Here is an 18,598-nt window from a genome sequence, read left to right as displayed (position 1 = left end):
TCACTTAAGATCATTTAAGAGTGTGAAAATTTTTTACCACAAATGAAGACATCATTAACAAATGCTTACCCTGTTGTGTAATATGCATGCTGAATTGTTGAGTTCCGAAGTCTGGCTGGGCACAAATCACCGAGCCGCCACAAAGCACTTGTATCTTCAAACAGGAAACTTTATTGCCCGAACTCCACCAGCACTCCACGAACACTCCTCGAGAACTCTCCCGAACACCACCCACGCGGCCTCCAGGAACACCACACACCAACCAGAACTCTCTCCACTTGGCTGGCTGTGCGTGCATTCACTCTCGGAACCCAGAGCGAGAACTCAACAGGAACTCCAAAGTAGCGGTCGCAGGAGGCAGCAAGAGCCGCCCTATTACTGGTGTAAAGGTCTAATATACAATTGAATCAATCCAGCATCATTTTAATGGCTCACCTCTCAACCCTTCTGGCAAAATGCCAGGGGCCATTCCGACTGGGCTGTGGCTCTCAGTAGTTGAGAAGTATAATAATGTCTGCAACTTACTTGAAAAACATTCCCGAATTAAGATGAATGGATGGATGGATGGATAAATAGTTACATGATAAAGGAAATGTAGTAGTAGCATGTTAATCATGGAATCTTGGTAGAGATAAATATATATATATATATGACTGCATAAAACTATATAACTGTATATAACTAGAGATAACTACATTTAAGTTCATATCTATGTATATATGTGTATATATCAATTTATAATCCTTTTAACTTTTCTGTTTGAAAATTTTAAGACAAATTTTTGAAAAAATGTGAGCAGCTTTCACTACAGTAGACTATGCTTTATTTTCTACTCATCATATATTTATGATAAAGGTCACACATATTGAGTTATTCTTGCATTTAACTCACTTAGCTGTTGAATAGAACATTTGAAATGCAGTGATGGATAAAACTGCCCAAAATAAAAATGTTAATCTAGTCATCTTAAACACATCAGAAGGAGAAGGTAGTTTTCTTGACCCATGGTTTTAAACATAGAGTTATCCAGGATCATATGAAGAAACTTATTAAAAATATTGGTTCTGTGATCACACTTAAATCATTGAATATCTGAGAGTGAGACCTGAAGTTCATTGTTCTTATGCAGTAGGGATTAACAATACAAATCAGGTGTTTGGGAATCTTGGTTATGGACAGTGACTCAAATAATGTACATGTTTTCCTACCATATTTCCCACGCAATTTCTGGAGCAAGCAGTCCCCAGGAGTCTGGAAGTTTCAGGAAGAGCATGTCAGCTCCTTGGTCTGACATCCTGGATGGACCTGTTGCTCACTATGAAAATCAAACTGGGAGGCCAGGATGGCAAACCATTTGAAGAGGAAACATTGTAGAGCTTGTCCCTCATTTAACAGTGAAGAATTGCTGGATGAAGCAGAGGGGTCCTGTGGCTTGCCTTGCATCACGTGGAAGTTCATGGAGGAGTTAACCCAGAACTCAAGGCTACTTCTGCAGACCTGAGTTCTCTGCTTTATTTTCAGTTCTCTATAGTATAAAGTTACCAAGGCCTTTTTTTCTTTTCACCCTTCAGAACTTTTTAAAAAAGGAACTTTTAAAATTTGTATGTTTTTAAATTCATCGAATGAATTTTTTTAAAATATGGTTAAGTGTGGGAGGCCAACCTTACGGGTGACTGAGTTACACTCCCCAGCTGGGTGCTGAGGCGCTCAGTCACAGAAATGGGTGTGTCTTGCTACAGCCCCATGGGTGGAGCTATGCTCACCTGTTCCTTTGTAATATAACCCCTTGCCCTGTTTAGGATAGAATCTTCCATGGAAGTGCCTTGTGTGTCCCCTTCTCTTACTGTGTCCTTGGGTGTGGCTCACCCAGATGCCAGTCAACCTGCTGACAGTGGACATCATGAAGATAGACTCAGCCCCCTGAAACCTGACCCCTTGCCTCATTTGAATAGCTTCTCCTCAATAAAAGGGGTCAGCGAGTGCTCTCTCGCTCTCTCTTTCTGTGGACCCTTAAGGTCAGAGGAGCCGTCACAGCAACCCTAAAGATAAAGGAATTTGTGTCCCTTGTGTGGTTATTTCGTGCAGCCCAGTTAGCCCAGTTTAACTAGAGTGACCCCTGAGCCTTTTAGTCGAGAGAACAGAAACCCGGCAGTTAAGTGTAAATAGCTGTGTATAAATTAATGTTACATCCTAAATTTTTAACATTAAAGAAAATGACCAGTCTCCTGTTGTTGTATGTGATCCAATTATGAAGTAATACTGATTATTCAAATAAGAATCCATTTTATGAGCACTTACTTTAAAACCTCCTCTCTTCATGTTTTAAAAAATTCAAACATTTTCTATTGATAATTAGTTGCCTGTAAGTGATTCATTCAGAAAAATATATGTAGGGCTGGGGATGTGGCTCAAGCAGTAACGTGCTCGCCTGGCAAGCGCGGGGCTCTGGGTTCGATCCTCGGCACCACATAAAAAAATAAAACTAAGATGTTGTCTGCCGAAAACTGAAAAAATAAATATTAAAAAAAATTCTCTCTCTCTCTTAAAAAAAAAAAAAAAAAGAAGATAAAATTGTACAGATATAGTGCCTTTAAAAAAAAAAAGTCTTTTAGGGCTAGGATTGTGGCTCAGTGGTAGAGCACTTGCCTGGCATGTGTGAAGAAATGGGTTCAATTCTTAGCACCAAATAAAAATAAATGAATAAAATAAAGGTACTGTGTCCATCTACAACTAAAAATTTTTAAAAAAGTTTTTCTATATTGCAATTTTCAGAGCTAGAAGATGTAGACAGAAGACAAGCCCATATATGTTTTCTCATACACAAATGTCAATAATTTTTCTTTCATTTGGTGACAGATAAGAGTGTTTGTAAGGAAAACATAATATACTACACTTCTAAAATTACATTCAATTTACCTTTTAAACTAACGTCAAAGATATATTTTTTTAAATATCAAGATCATCAAAATGCCTGCTTTATTCTGTTAAAGTCTGGACTCCTATTGATTTTATCAATACTTTATCTATAATGCCTTCAGAACTTCTTTCCGCATAATTTTCTTGGGCAAATTTTTGCAGAGTCACTGAAAACATAGAAGCCTAAAGAAAATGAAAATCTACATAAACTTTCAGTTAGGTTTCTATTATTCAAAACATTCAGGTGCTGTAGCTGATCTAAGGTCTTAATATTAACTAATGACATGATTACATCCAGGAAAGAAATGAAAACATGCAGAGAAAATATGTGCAAAAATGTTGACTTTAACTTCTCTTCCTCAATTTAACTGTGGTCCTCGTCTGAGAAAGAAAGCAGTCCATTTGTAAAATGTGACCTTTATTTAATCTAGCAAACACATACTGGTTTTTCTCAGAGTTGTATTTTAAAATTTTGTCTTCTATATAAAAATTAGAAAGAAAAATTCAGTCTTGAAACTATCTGTTATGGAATAGATATTAGCTGTCCCCCAAAAGCTCATATTTGAAACGATGCATGAAGGAGGAGAAATGACTGGGTTATAATTCTCAACCCAATTAATAAAATAACCCCCTACTGGGATCAACTGGGTGGTAACTGAAGGCAGGGAGGGTGTGGCTGGAGGAGGTGAGCATTTGGGGTGTACATTTTGTATCTGGCGAGTGGAGTCAGTCTCTCTCTCTCTGTCTCTCTCCTTTCTGATCATCATGTGAGCTGCCTCCCTCTGCCACACTCTTCTGCCATGATGTTCAGCCTCACCTCAAGCCCCAAATGGAGCCAACTGCTTGCTGTCTGTGGACCGACACCTGTGAAACTGTGAACCCTCAAATAAACTTTTCCTTCTCTATAAATGTTCTGGTTAGATCTTGTAGCCACAGCAGTGAAAAAGCTGACTAAAAGATTGTCTTCGAGGAACTTCTTGGACCATATATTTGACATAGAGAAAAAGTCCTAGTCTCAGTGGCCACTGGGAGCAAGCATGTCTGCTCATTCTTTCATTCACTCATTAAACGTTCATTGAGCCTGCTATGTGCCAGTTTCTGGAATAGATCTGAGCTCAAAGATGATTCAGAAATAATCCCAATCTTTAAGGAATTCGGTCAGGAGAAACAGAAAGCCATATGCAGATATAACTGTTTTATAGTGATGTAAGCACCGTAAAGACATGTGCAAAGGACAGCAGTGATTAGAGAGAGTGTGTGACTAGCTCTGTCTGGAAAGACTCAGGCAGGACAGCCAAGAAGCAGGAGAGCTTGAGCCAGTTCATGCACAAAGCCCATGGACACTCCTGGCGATGGGTGTGCAAAGCCACCAGTACTCGAGACACCAAGTCTGCCGCTCACTCTCGGGACTATCTGAGGGAGCCTGGGTGAACTGTTTCCAGCAATGACAAGCTGAGCCCCTGGAAGGCGCATGCGCCTTGCTGAGAGTATTAGGCTTTGCTCTAGGGAGAAGAAATGAAGGCTTCTTCCTGGGTTTCTGGCACAGGTAAATAAGGGAATTATTCACTAAAATGGGAAATAGAGAGAAGGAGCATTTTCAAAGGCAGTTTTTGAAACTGTGTTTTCATCAACTCTACTTAAAGATTTCTGTGGGATGTCCAGCCGCAAATAACCAAGTGACAGGTTTATATGTCGGTTATGGTCATGAATGAAATCCCCCAGAGGCAGATGGATGTGCAGCAGAACGCTCCCAGTCCTTAAAAACACTGGCATTTATGACTGGAGCACAGGGGAGGAGGTGTAGAAAATGGTTAAGAGGTAGAAGAACTAGCAAAAGGGCCTGAGGAGGAGGAGGGTCCGATGCTGGAGAAGCCGATTAGGGAGAGCAGGGCGGCAGAGCGAGGGACGCCTGCGCCGGCTGGGTCTGTGCTGATGGCTGCGCTCTTGGCCAACCGCCAAACTCGTTCAGTGGCTGCACCCTCGAACCTAGGAGCCGTAGAAAACTTAAATATTAAGCTTCAAGGCTGAGGTCACATGTTTGGGATTTAGTTTCTTGCCTTGGTTGTCACAATGATGGAATTTCTGCTTTTTAAAATGTCCCGTACAAGACCCTGAAGCCGGATCTCGTGATGGGCACGCAGGGCCAGCCGCGCAGCCCAGTCCTGAGTGTTGGGTGGGTTCCTGCTGCAGGGATCCTCGTGTGCCCACCTACCCACGGCCTTGACCACAACGTCTGAAAGGAAGGGGACAGTTTAAAGGAATATTCACATCAAATCACGTGAATATTTAGAAAGATTAAAAAATGCATCTATTGCTGCCACAACCTCAGGGCCAGAAAAACCTTTCATGCTGATAAAGTTCTGTTACTTAGGAAAAAATGCCTCATTATCACAGCAAATGACACATCATAAGCGCTGTCTAGTATTAGCAAGATGCAGAACACTTTATGTAAAAACATACAAAGAAATCTTATGCATTTCTATATATCATAATGTTTTTAGAAGTCAACTTTCTTTGGAGAAGACTTTTTTTGTTTTGTTTTGAATGACAACTCGTAATTACACCAACAAACACTCCTGCTCACTGTAGCAACCAAACAGATGGATACTGAGATACACCCACAGGAAAATCAAAAAGGAGCAAGATCTGCATTTCTCTCTGTCTGTCGGTCTCTCTTTTGGATTGGATAGGTTTATTTCATTTTATTATTTAAAAATTTTATTTTGCTCTGCTGATGTGTCTAATGCCATTGGAACCTGAATTTGAAAGCATCAATGAAGAAAGCATTTTTGAAAATAAAGTATTGTTTCTGGTAATTGATCTTATTTTAATTTACTCAATAATACGTGTTATTTAGAAATAATTACTTTATTCAGATTCCAGTTTGAATAAACAATCTTTGAAAAAAGACCAGATGTTGGCACGTTGAGAGTAAGAGTTGTAAATTAGACTTCATCTTCCTGGTTAGGGAGGAGGACATTCTGGATAAGTCCATAAAAAGTGATATTATAGCTTAAATAGTTTTACAATTATAGAACCTCATCTTTTCTGATGAGTTTGAAAAGTTCAGCCCATTTTGACAACTGGTAATTAGCATGAAAGTTAAGTTAATGAAGAAACTTTAAATACAGTGGCTTAAAGAAGATAATATTTGGCAGAGTATTTGGGTGTTGGGATAGTTCTAGTCCCAAAGTAGTCATACAGGAATACATCTTGTTCTACCATCACTTGGAGCAACGTTCTTGTCTCCATGATCAAAGCTGGCTTGTGGTTGTTTCCACGCTCCAGCTAGGGGCCTGGGAAAGAGAGGTGTACTGGAGCAAGTAGATTATCTTCCATGTTGGAAGTCCCAGAAGTTGTACACGTCCCCTCCATCTGTATTTGCTCACATAGCGACATTCAGATTAAAGGGAAGTGGACAATACAGTGTCTGGCTGGGTGTCCACATGCCCAGTTTAAACCCTAGAACTAAGACAGAAAGGGAGAACAGATATCAATGGTCAACCAGAAGTCTTCTGATCTTTGCAGGATACTCAAATAGAAACACTGTAATGCTGACCTTGGACTCCATGGCTCAAACAATGCTTAAAATGTACAAAAGATCATACTGCAGAAAGAGGGGAATAGAATGCAATCTATTCCAAATGAATATTTTTAAAAGACACAGTAATGTAGAAAGATAGTAAAAAGGCTCAGAGCTTAAGTAAACACATTTGAATAGGAATTGGTGTGTTGTAAGACAAATGAAAGTCGGTTGATTTACCATGCCTCCATCCAAATGAAAATAAGGTCACCCCTGATTCTGAGAAGTTCATATAGGAAAGGGAAAGAATTCTAATTAGGATTAAGAACATTATCTCTCTCCAAATGTCTGAAAGCATACAATACTGGTTCTGTCTATGGCTATACCTATAATTTTGCAATATGACTTTTTTAAAAAGGAGGAGACAATTTGGTAAACTGATAACTAATTTAGATAATGCTAATTGTATTGGGTGAAAGATGATTAGGAAAGTTATAAAAGAAACCTCCAGTGTGTTCTGCATGGGATATTATTGAAAACATGAATATTGTATAAAGCTGTTATCCCTTCCACAAAAGGGAGATGGTTCCTGGATGCACTTGTATTATACAAAGTCAGAAGAGGAGGAGCTGGGGGCAGGGGTGGGGGGCAGAGTGGTTATGCTGACTTTGGTACACTCTTGAATCCCTCTTTAATTCCTTTCTGTGAATGGTATTTGTGCACTCGCACGCGCACACACACGTGACCTAATTGTATAACATTCTTTGACTTTATAATCACAAACTATACTTTGCATGTGGATTACCAGTACAAATTTGCTACTTCCTTCTCAGTGAAATACAAATAGCTTTGGATATTCAGTAAACCCACTTGATTTTAGCTATACACACAAGTTGCTGCCTTAGAACATCATGGGACTTAATATCCCTTCTTGTGGGATGGTTGCTATGATTAACCAGTTTTTGGAAGATTAGTCAAATATTTGTTTCCCATTTTAGGTAAACATTGTATGTGTGGATGGTTTATTTCAGGTATCAGCTTGACTGGATTAAGGGATACCTAGATAACTAGCAAAGCATTCTTTCTAAGTATGTCTGTGAGGCTCTTTGCAGAGGAGACGGGTGTGTGAATCAGGGAAATGAGTAGAGAAGATCTGCCCTCAAAGTGGGTGGACCCCAGCCAGTTGGCTGAGGGCCTGTATAGAATAAGAATAGGGAAGGTGGTTTCTCTCTCCCTCATGAAACTGGGACACCTTGATTCTCCTGAAATTGGTCATCAGGACTCCAAGTTTTCCAGCGTTTGGACTGGAGGACCTGGACTAGTAGTCCCCCAAGTGCTTTTGCCTCTGGCATTGGATTGAGAGTCACACTATAGGCTTCCCTGGGTCTGAGACCTTCTGGCTTGGACTGTCCTTCCTGTTTCTTTGGCTTGCAAACAGCCTATTGTCGGGCTTTTCGTGCTCCATAATTATGTGAAACAATTACTCAAATCCCTTTTCATCTGTGATCTATCTATATGTCTATCATCTATTGATAAATCCCACTGACTCTCCCTCATAACATGCAGGATATCTATATCCACCGATCTATATATTTATATGGATATGAAGATGGATATATAGATAGATCCACATACAGAGATAGATACCTTATTGATTTTTGATTCTATCTGGAGAACTCTAATACAGTGTGCTAATTTCCACAAGTATGATGTCCTATACTGAATATATTCAATGTTATTTAGAATAACTGTATTTCTTTATACAATGTGATTGTCAACAGGGAAGATATGGTGATTGTCCTGTGAACATTCAATTAAACAAAAGATACATCCTTTATAAGAGGTAACAAACTTCCTTCCACTTCTGAAATTCAAGTCAAGCAACCCCTCTAAGCTAGTTATTTTCTGTCCTTTCCCTTCCCACATTTTTCTGCCTTCCTTTGTGGCATAGGAAGATGACCCCTTTGGAGCACATCTCTTGAGCTTCCCAGCTCCTGAATTTCTGATTGTATTTAGCTGCTCTTTAGAAGTCAGAGGGTGTGAATAAAGGTTTGGGGCTCTTCTCTTCTTTCCATGCTCTATCTCAGACAACAGCTATTTCTTTCTGGTACCACAACTCCCACTGAGGACCCTTTTCTGCTGATTCACCCCTCATTGTGTTCAATAACTACATTTCTTTCTCTTTGTCCTTTCGGTCTAGAGGTGGTAGCAACTTTCTACTGTAGCTGGTGTCTGGGCATCTCAACATCTGTTGTTCAATCTCTCAACCCAGCCAGCCCATATCTCTATAAGGAATGCTTCCGTAAATTTCTTCATTTGATTCACCTGGAGTGAATTCTGTTTCCTACCACAACAATAATAGGGAAGTCAGCAGACAAGTCTTTGTGTTGATCTATGTTTATCAGGTTCCAGAAAGAGTTATCCATGCCCAGTTTAATTTTTTCTTTGTTTCCATCTTGAACTCATTCCAACAAGTCATTGGTCTTATTGCTCTACCACTCTGCCCTTGTCAAAGTCACCAAAATCAATAACTAATGGTAACCTAATGGTCAGGTCTCATCTGACTTGATCTTTCAGCTTCATTGAGCACAAGTAGCCATTTCCTTCTTGAAATTTTCTCTTTGCATGACTTGATAGACATCCCATTCTGTTGACATTTCTAACATCTCATTAGCCAAACTTCTTGGTCTCTTTGGTTGGATCCTTCTTGTGTGACGGAGCTGTCTGTTTTTCATAGGCACTTTCTGTTTTTTTTGTAGACACTCAGACTGCATTTGTGAATCTCTCTAGCAGTTTAGAGGGGCCACAGTTGCCACTTCCAGCTGTGGTTCCTCACTCCTCCTATGCACCACTCTTCACCTTCTTTCTCTTTCTGCTCACGATACAGATGTTTATGATGACATTGGAAGCCATGGGGTAAAGATGGAGAAGCTACAAGATAGGAGGAGAGTCACTCATCAATCCAGACACCCATTTTGTACTCGATGTTAGTGAGAAATAAACTACTAAATTTGAACTATTATTTATTTTTGGCTTTTTTTTTGTGTGTGTGTGACAGCAATAGTATTACCTGAACAAATTCACTCCTTGGCTCCCTGTCCTTTAACATCGAATGACCAGGGTTCCGTCTTAGATCTCTTCTTCTTCTATACCCTTTTCTTTGTGACTTTATCCATTCAAAAACTGATTTACTCCCAGATAGTTTTAAAAATACCATCTATATTTTTGTAAGCCCCAGTATTTTGATTACTCAGGGGAAAAAAAATCCTTGGACTCCACAACTGGTCGGTTATTACATCCCCACTAGCTCTTCCAGCACAATCCGTAGCCCCTGTCTCCTTCCCTGATATCCACACCTGGAATTCGGCAATGGCCTCCTCCATTCTCTCTGCTTCTGCCTTTGTCCTTTCCTGCCTGTTCTTAATATGGTCACCAAAATCAGATCATGTCACTCTTCTGCTCAAAATCTGCACATCTTTGCCTCCCACTCTGAAGAAATCTAGGGGCCCATAAGGTCCTCCAGGAGCAGCCCTTGCTACCTCTTTGACCACATTTCCTATAAAACTCGGTCTGGATAATCCTGCCACGCTGGGGTCCTTGCTGCTCCTCTTTGACATTCCCAGAGCTGCCATCCCTCATCTCCTTGACTCTCTAATCACCCTATCAGTGAGATTTCCTTAGCCATTCGTTTAAGTAGCAATCCCTCTGCACATACTCAATTCTCTCCCTTCCTTTTCATTTCTTTCTCATAACAGTTATCATCAGCCTACACACTATTTGATTAAAGTGCCTTGTGTTTTTTATCTTCACTCCCCAGCATTTAGCTCAATATAGAAAGAGATTCTTTTCGTGTTTTGTTCCCTGCAATATGTCAGCATCTAGAACAACAGTTGTGGAATGAAAGAATGAATGCACTCCTTTTAAACCAGAGAGGCAAATCCAAGTTTTAAACTGCATTTTATAAAGCAAGCCACAGAATAAGCAATGTGGGGGAGACAGGAGCAACCTGAGTATGCAGTCGCCACCCTGAGCCTCCCCAGCAAACCCAAGGGTATGATGTCCCGAGAGAGGCTGCAAAAGCAGAGGCGTTAACCTGGATCTTGCTCTGTGCTCAGAAAGTCACTTAAGAACTGTGACAGGGCTGGGGATGTGGCTCAAGCGGTAGCGCGCTCGCCTGGCATGCGTGCGACCCGGGTTCGATCCTCAGCACCACATACCAACAAAGATGTTGTGTCCGCCAAGAACTAAAAAATAAATATTAAAAATTCTCTCTCTCTCTCACTCTCTCTTTAAAAAAAAAAAAAAGTTTAAAAAAAAAAAAAAGAACTGTGACAGCCAAGAACTCACTGACTGCCACCAACAGCAAGAAGCTCCTGGTCCTCTGGGAGGCCTTCAGTAGGTGCTGCAGCAGTGTACTGGAGAAGGTGAAAGGGCTACAGGAGCAAGAAGGAGTCCAAGCCAGTCTACAAGGACCTGCACATCTCCAAAGATGTCCCTGGGGTGGGTGGGGGAACTCAGTCATCGTGGTCCTATGGAATCTGCTTCATTCTGAACTAAAAGTTCACTCCCTTATCCTTCAAAGACCTGCCCTTTAAAGGACACCATACATGACAAAGAGAGAGAGAGAGAAAGAGAGATTGACAGTGATGACTTCGTAATGTAACAGAAAATATTCTGCACCATTACTAACCAGCATTTCTGTAGCCCTCAAACCTGAAACCATCCCAATAATCATGCTGACAGAGGTGGCTGGAGAAGATTGGGGTCCACTCACCAGTATTCCAAGACCCATAGCAAAGAAACACTTGAAGCTAGTCTTGCTCGATTTAACACAAAAGTATTTTAAGGCAAGTGTGTTTTTATTTTTATGTCATATTACCAAATGGATATATTTTAATGTGAATTTATAAATACGTTTGTATTTTTCTTTTTATAAAACAGTATAAAGTCAGTATAAATGGAAACGGGGTAAAGAAAAAAGAGTGAAAGATTAAGGATAGAAGTTGGAAATGACAGAGGCATAAGCAATCAACACACAGTGCATGATCTGCAATCCTTCTTCCTTATGTTTAAAGAAATGTCCCTATTCAGTGCCCTGCATAAGTTGAATACAGTAACATAGACCTCAGTGCACACAGCATTCATTCATTCTCAAATACTGAGCCAGAGTTGTGCCTTTTTCTTGCTACATTCACTTGGCAATCAATTCACATCATCATCATTATCCTGTCATCAGCAGCAGTTAAAGACAGATGGGGCCCTTCAGACATTAGAAATAGCCCAATGTGCAGATTTTAGTTACTCCTTTTTTTTTCCCCCATGTGAAATAACCATTCCGGTTATGGAGCAATAATAAAACATTTCTTACTGAAAAACCACGAGAGATTAAAAATGGGTTTGGCCTGGCCTGTGAGAAATGATGTCAAGTGATGTAGTGGGCTAATTATTGTGAAGACTTAATTCCTGTGTCATCAGGTATTTATAGATATACAAAGCATTCTACTGATTAAACAGCATTCAAGGTGACTAAACATTAACCATGATTGACAGTTTACAGCTCAGACAGACTAAAAAGATTAAATAACATTAGAAAGTGACAGGTGACTTCTTTCCCCTCTGGGCATTTTGCCCTGTGAGGAAAACGATTGAGACTTCTAATAATATTGCTAACAAGTAAGTTCTGGACTGTTTGCTTGCAGCAGTCCTATTCCGGTAAGGAATGCAAATCCGGTTATGCATCTTTTTCATCTTGGTGAGGTTGCAGTGGCTATAGAAGTTAGATGTAAGGTAAAGGAAAAATAGAACTTCCTTGGGACTTAAAATGCCCTGAAATGTCCAACTTCTAGAGACAGATAATGTTTCAAAGCTGTCTTAGCCAACATCAATTTATTTTATATTGGATACGTGTTCTCTTAGAAATAGAGTTAAGATTTTCCTAAATTCAGATATTCATCATTTCAGGTAGCTACCTTTGCTTCTATAGAATTTCCCATGTAGCTGTGACTGCACTTATTTTACATGATTTCTAATTAAATACCTATGTATGCCTCATCTCATTCTCTTTTTCTAGAATGTTCAGAGGTTTTTGTTTTTCCTCTCCTTTAAGCTGGATGCTACTGCTTTCTATAAAACTTTAATCCTAAAACCTTACATGCCTGTGGTTCTTTGAACTATATGAATTGTTTGTTTTATCTCATATCTCATGGCAGTAATAGCATCTAGGCTGGGGTCATCATGAGGACTGATTGACAGAATGCATGTGAATTATTTAGCAAAGTACTAGCCCACACCATTTTAATTAACTAATTTCTGCATGGAAGTTTTGCAACAGCCTCTTAAAATGGACAAAGTTAAGCAGTATTTCTATCCCTTATGAGTTAATTTTAATTATATAGGATAATGGGCTCCACAGTGGCATATTCTTATGTGCAAATAACATGCTTTGATCATATTCACCCCTTCCCTAGGTTTTTGTTTAATGGGTGAAGAATCAAAGACACAAAACTTGAGTGGCTTTCCTAAAGTCACAAGGCTTTTGAGGACCTAAGTGAAGGTTACAACTCAAACCTTCTGGTTTCTAATCTGAATATGTTCCCTAGAATCTTCTAGACCTCACTGCCGCTCTGGAGTGTGGGATGCCCTTGACTTCTCCTTATCGTTGTCTAGAAGGCAAAACAACTATCACTAAGGCTCCCATCTGAAGTCTCACGGCTCTTCTAGTCCCTAACTATTTTTTGTCTATGAAGACTGTATTTTGTGTTGATATACTTTGGTTTCAATCCTGACTCCGGTGCTTAATAATAGTGCATAAAATGGACATAAGATTATTGTGAGGATCCCAAAAGTGAGATATTGCCTATAACATACCTGCCTCATGGAAAGGACTCCATAAATTATTTTCATTGGTATTATTATTATTCCTCGATAAACTCCAGAGCTGAGCTGCTGTACCTGCTGCCATATCCACGTCTCCACACCAGCTGTCCCCTTGGGTTCCAGCCAAACTGGCTCATGGCCTCCACACTCCACTGAAACTACTGCTCTCCTGTCAATAAATTCCTCCTTCCAACCAATCCAGGACCTGTCTCCAGCTTGCGACACTGTAGATCCGTCCCTCTCCACTGGATGTTTTTCAGTCTTGGCAACAGTGTACCCTACCCTGGTGGTTTTCCTTATACAAGGCTCCCTCCTCTTCTAATGGTAGTACTTCCCCCAGCCCACCCTTCTGAGCTCTGCCTGTCCCTGCAGACAAAGTCTTGGACTTAATGTTTTCCTTTTCAGCTGTACCTGATGAGGATCATGGTTTTATTTACTCCTCTATATTTGCTACCTTGTACTTATCATCTCTGCTTCTAAAGCATTTAATTGGTTTATTCCTGCATTGTATACGTCATTTTATAGAAGCTAGTGTGTGTGTGTGTGTGAGTGTATAATAATTTTTCTCTATCTCTGAAGGCTTAGAGACTTAGAACAGTTGGAGGGATGTGATTAACATTATTGGCAAGAAGCAAAATTTTAAAAAAGCGCCCGAGCATCCTCTGTATCTCTTTGTCTTTTGCAAACTTTCAGAGGTGCTTTCGTGGGAGGGCATCTGACAGCAACATGAGTAGGCAGTTCTTCTACTTCCTCCCCATGCAGCATCTTAGCAATCCCTTAGAGAGTTGGAAACACATGAATAAACAGGGTGCATCTCCATTGCTGATGTTCCATTTGGAGTCTCACTGAAACAGCAGTAAATTTGAACTCATATCAATGAATCCCTGGAACAAGTGAAACTCCGCATCCTGTTTGAATAACCAGTCTTGTTGCCAGTTATCTCAACACAGAACATAGTTGTCCTCACTTGTTCTTGGTATCCTATAGTGCTGAGAACCCTTGGAAAATCTTGGAAAATTCCCCCATTCTTGTAGTCTCCTTCCAACATGGATGCAATGATATATTTCAGAGTCTCCCTGTGGCTGCTGCTCTATTTTGGGTCATTGATTAGAAATCTTGTTAGCCCCCAGGCATCCTGGATACCTTGTTACAAAGAGACGGATACAGAAAACCTATGACCATTGACACAAAGTGAATCTAACAAGGAAGAAATATGGGGTCAAGGGCTGAGAACTCTGGAGCCTCTTTCTGCTTCTCCATTTTGGTGCCTGGAGGGACCCTAAGTATGGTATAGACATGCATGTCAGTGCCCTTTTACACAGAAAAATAGGAAATGAATTCCAAACAATACTGGAAACAGCTGACCCTTTTAGCACAATGCTTAAATATGCTAGTGCTGCGCCAAGGCAGCATGTGCAGAGTAAATATTTTAATCCCTAATTAATCACTTTGGTTAGATTGGTAAAACACAAGTCTAATGAAAATAATTTGAAATTTCCTTCATGAATAATTGCCTTGTTCAGGGAATTGTGGGAAGAGTCAACTGACTGACCTTCCATTCTTACACAGCTGTACTGCTCCGAGACTTAATTTGTGTCCTTCAACCCCTTCCAGTCACCGTTATGAGATTAGAAATACCTTTCGTGCAGTTTAGCAGCAACGATGCAGTTAGACAGTTAAGTCAGCAGAGGGGTAAAGAACCAAGCAAGGCCTTGCCTTCTTGCTGTGGAGTCTTACAGTGTGCAGTAGAGGGGAGAGTGTCTTCGCGACCCTGCATTCTTTTATAGGTTGTGAGCATGATGGATTGCTGCAGGTTATTGAACTGCTCCTGTTTCTTTTTAATTAGAAACTTGAATAATAAGGTGCCCAGGGTTTGGGCATTTACAAAGAGGAGAGAAAGAATTTTCCAGCTCCGAGGGTTGAATGCTATCCTGATTAGAACTATGCCACCAGATTTAATTACTTCTTTGAGTAAATCAAATCTTTCTCAGAGGGCAACGTTCCCAGGGGTGCAGAGACCAAAGGTTAAGCCACCTTACTCGTTACCTGTTCAGACATGTTGGAACCTGTTAGATTCGGGCTGTGAGTGTGGTCTGCTTCATCCACTTGCCTGTTCTCCTTCGCTTCCTCCCTGCCGCCCCTCAACCCCCTTCCAGCGATGAATGTATTGCTTATCTGGTTGGAATGTCACTAGGAGTGACTGGCAACGTGCCATATGGCTGGTGCACTCTGGCTCACACTGCAATCATTGCTAAAAATTGCCTGGTCCACCAGTCAGTTTGGCCAGTTCTGTGGACTGTCAAAGTCCACCTGGTGGACCATCTGCCACTTCCCTCTGGAGGTTCCTTCTCTCTTTTGTTTTCCAGTCTGGTCTTCCTCCTCAATTCTGCTCTTTTATTTGGGAGATTCAAATATTTGGGGGAATTTTGGTGTTGCTTCTTAGCAATCAGGAGGACAGGATGTTCTTAGGTTTCTGGAATGCATTTGGAGAATAGCGCATTAACCGTTTGCTGTCCTGCAGTTACTTTGCACGATGGCCCATAACTCACTTAAGCAGCTTGGGTATAAGGCAGAAAAATCTGGTTCAAATGCAAATCATGGAGGTAAGCAACTTGTAACCCAGGTGATAATTGAATGAAAATTTGGAGCAGATTTTGTGTCTCTATACACAAATGGAATTAACCACATTCTGTGCCAAAAGGGCTATGGAAGCCCTCCCATTTTATATGATCAGAGGTGCAGAGAATTGGAAGCCAAACTGCTGGTTTTCAATGTATTTTGACTATTGTGGGTGTGTGGAGGGATAACTATGCATCCAAGAACATGGTATGTGGTTAAGTATGATTAGTCGAATGGATTTTTTTTGTTCTATTGGTCACTTTTAAAAATAACTCTATGGTGGGAATGTAAAGTAGTATGCCTGCTATGGAACACAGTATGGATAGTCACAACATTAAAAATAAAGCTATCATATGATCCAGCAATCCCACTACTGGGTATGCATAGCCAAAGAAAATGAAATCAGTATGTCAAATAGACATTTTTTCTCCCATATTTGTTTTAACTCTATTCTCAATAGCCAAGAGATGGAAACAACCTAAGTGTCCATCAATTGATGAGTGGAAAAACAAACTCCACTTGCCTACATGTTCTCCCTAATTTTCTCCCTGCTGCCCCTCAATCCCCTTCCAGCAATGAACATATCACTGTGTAGGTGATACACATACACACTGGAATACCGTTCAACTGAAAAAAAAAAAAAAAAAAGAACAGAATCCTGCTATTTGCTATGACATGGATGGAACTGGAGATCATTATGCTAAGTGAAATAAGCCAGGCACAGAAAGACAAGTATCATATAATCTTGCTCATGTGTGGAACCTAAGAAAGTTGATCTCATACAAGTTGAGAGCAAAATGGTGGTTTACCAGAGGCTGAGGAGAATAGTGGGATCAGGGACATGGGGAAAAGTGTGCTATTGCTCAACAGGGTAACTATACATGATGATTTTATACTATATATTTCAAAGAGCTAGAAGAAAGGATTTTGAATGTTTTTGCCATGAAGAAATAATAAATGTTGGCCGAGCACAGTGGCTCACGCCTGTGATCCCAGTGGCTCCAGAGGCTGAGGCAGGAGGATCATAGGTTCAAAGCTTGCCTCTGCCACTTAGTGAGACTGTAAGCAACCTAGTGAGATGCTGTCTCAAAATAAAAAAGGGCTGGGGATGGAGTTCAGTGGTTAAGCACCCTTGAGTTCAATCCTGGCATTCCCCCCCACTCCCCAAAAAATCAATGTTTGAACGGATATGTTTAAACTGATTTTAACATTATCCAGAGCATACATATATCAAAATACCACCAGTGCCTCATGAATATGTACATTTTTATATTTATAAATTCACATAAAATTTTTAATTCATAATAGTAAAATAATAATAATTCAAAAGGATTATTTCCCCATTCTCCCACTGCCAAACTTCTGAATCAAAGGGTTGCCAAAACAAGTCCAACTCAAAATAAGTAAATAAAATAAATAAATAAAAATAAATAAATAAATAAAAGTGCCCGGATTGCAGAAGGCAAGCACTGTTTTATCACTGTGCCCAGGCTGGGTCCTGCGGACGACGGCGGAAGAGCACTTGCCCTCCGCTGCCAGAGCGTGTGTGCTAGGAAAAGACCAGAGCTCACCTCTGCTGCTGGCTGGGTCACCCTTCCTTCCCGCCATACTGTCCTGGGCCTGAGGTCTCCACAAAGCAATTCCCAGACTGATTTGATGAATCACCTGGCTGCACTCTGGCTCTCTGGCTTTTCTGTTTCAGGTCAGAACTCTCATAGATTCCACAGTACACCTATGAAGATGTCTTTGTAGTTATCTGATTTTATATTTCTGAGTCCTCCGATAGGATTTGAATGGCACGAGTGCTCCCCTCCCCCACATCTTAGCCCCAGACTGGGGCAGGCCTATCCATGCCCTGAAAGCCTGCATTTGTTTTCATTCATTGGGTCATGTTTATTGTGCAACTTCTAGACACCACATTGGTGCTTGGCTGCTGCCCTGATTAAATGTAGCCTCTGCTCTATTTAAGTTTTCCTTGACATCACAATTTAATTGCTTCTTCCAGCTTCTTCCACCATTTTTAAGACCACCGTTCAGTTACCATTCAGTTGGTCAATCATACTTTTCTGCCCTCTCTTCAACATTGCTATTTCAGCTTTAAAGTCCTCTTCTGGCTCAACTTGGAAATACAGTGTAACTGGGACCACTGGACTCTGTAGAGAAAAATATATATGAAAAAAATGGATGGATGAATGGATGGGTAGATAGATAGATCAACAGACAGATCTATCTTTTGAAGTGTGCTTTTATGTGGCACAGAAACATTTAATTGGAAGAAACGCAAGAGGTCTTGTCGTCCTTCCCTCATATAAATTCACAGGCTTGAGTGATTTGTTCAAGGTCACAGCTAATAGCACTGGAGTTGAGACCAGAGAACTGGCTTCTGACTCCTGTTCCTTCCTTCTTCCTTCATACTGTAATCCTTAACCCCAGTAACTCAGGGTCTTCATCACTGATCACCTCTGCATTCAGTCATTAAGACATGGATAAAATATCGATAAGACTAAAAAAATCTTTAGCAATGATAAACATGCCTGGAGCCTTTCCATTCAGTCTTTCTTCAGCCTGTGTTGGAACTTTTCACTGATTTTTCCTTGGGATAGCCATTCCAGGCAACAGCCCAGAACTTGGCTGTCAGCAACACTGGAGAGAATCCAGCCCTCC

At 40.5% G+C, this 18,598-nt stretch overlaps 2 long non-coding RNA genes across 7 annotated transcripts in view; one reads left to right on the top strand and one right to left on the bottom strand.

The window, feature by feature from the left end:
- LOC110597880 (uncharacterized) overlaps nucleotides 1–18,598 on the bottom strand; it is a 297,780-nt gene that overhangs the window by 33,793 nt on the left and 245,389 nt on the right. The gene's annotated exons all lie outside the window — the stretch shown is intronic.
- On the top strand, nucleotides 4,197–9,461 carry LOC144377792 (uncharacterized). Its single transcript, XR_013438929.1, has 2 exons — nucleotides 4,197–4,462; nucleotides 9,327–9,461. It is a non-coding gene; the product is annotated as an uncharacterized LOC144377792 (long non-coding RNA).

The sequence above is a fragment of the Ictidomys tridecemlineatus genome, chromosome 5 (assembly GCF_052094955.1).
Source record: "Ictidomys tridecemlineatus isolate mIctTri1 chromosome 5, mIctTri1.hap1, whole genome shotgun sequence".
Lineage (NCBI taxonomy): Eukaryota > Metazoa > Chordata > Mammalia > Rodentia > Sciuridae > Ictidomys > Ictidomys tridecemlineatus.
This window is presented reverse-complemented; position numbering and strand designations above follow the sequence as displayed.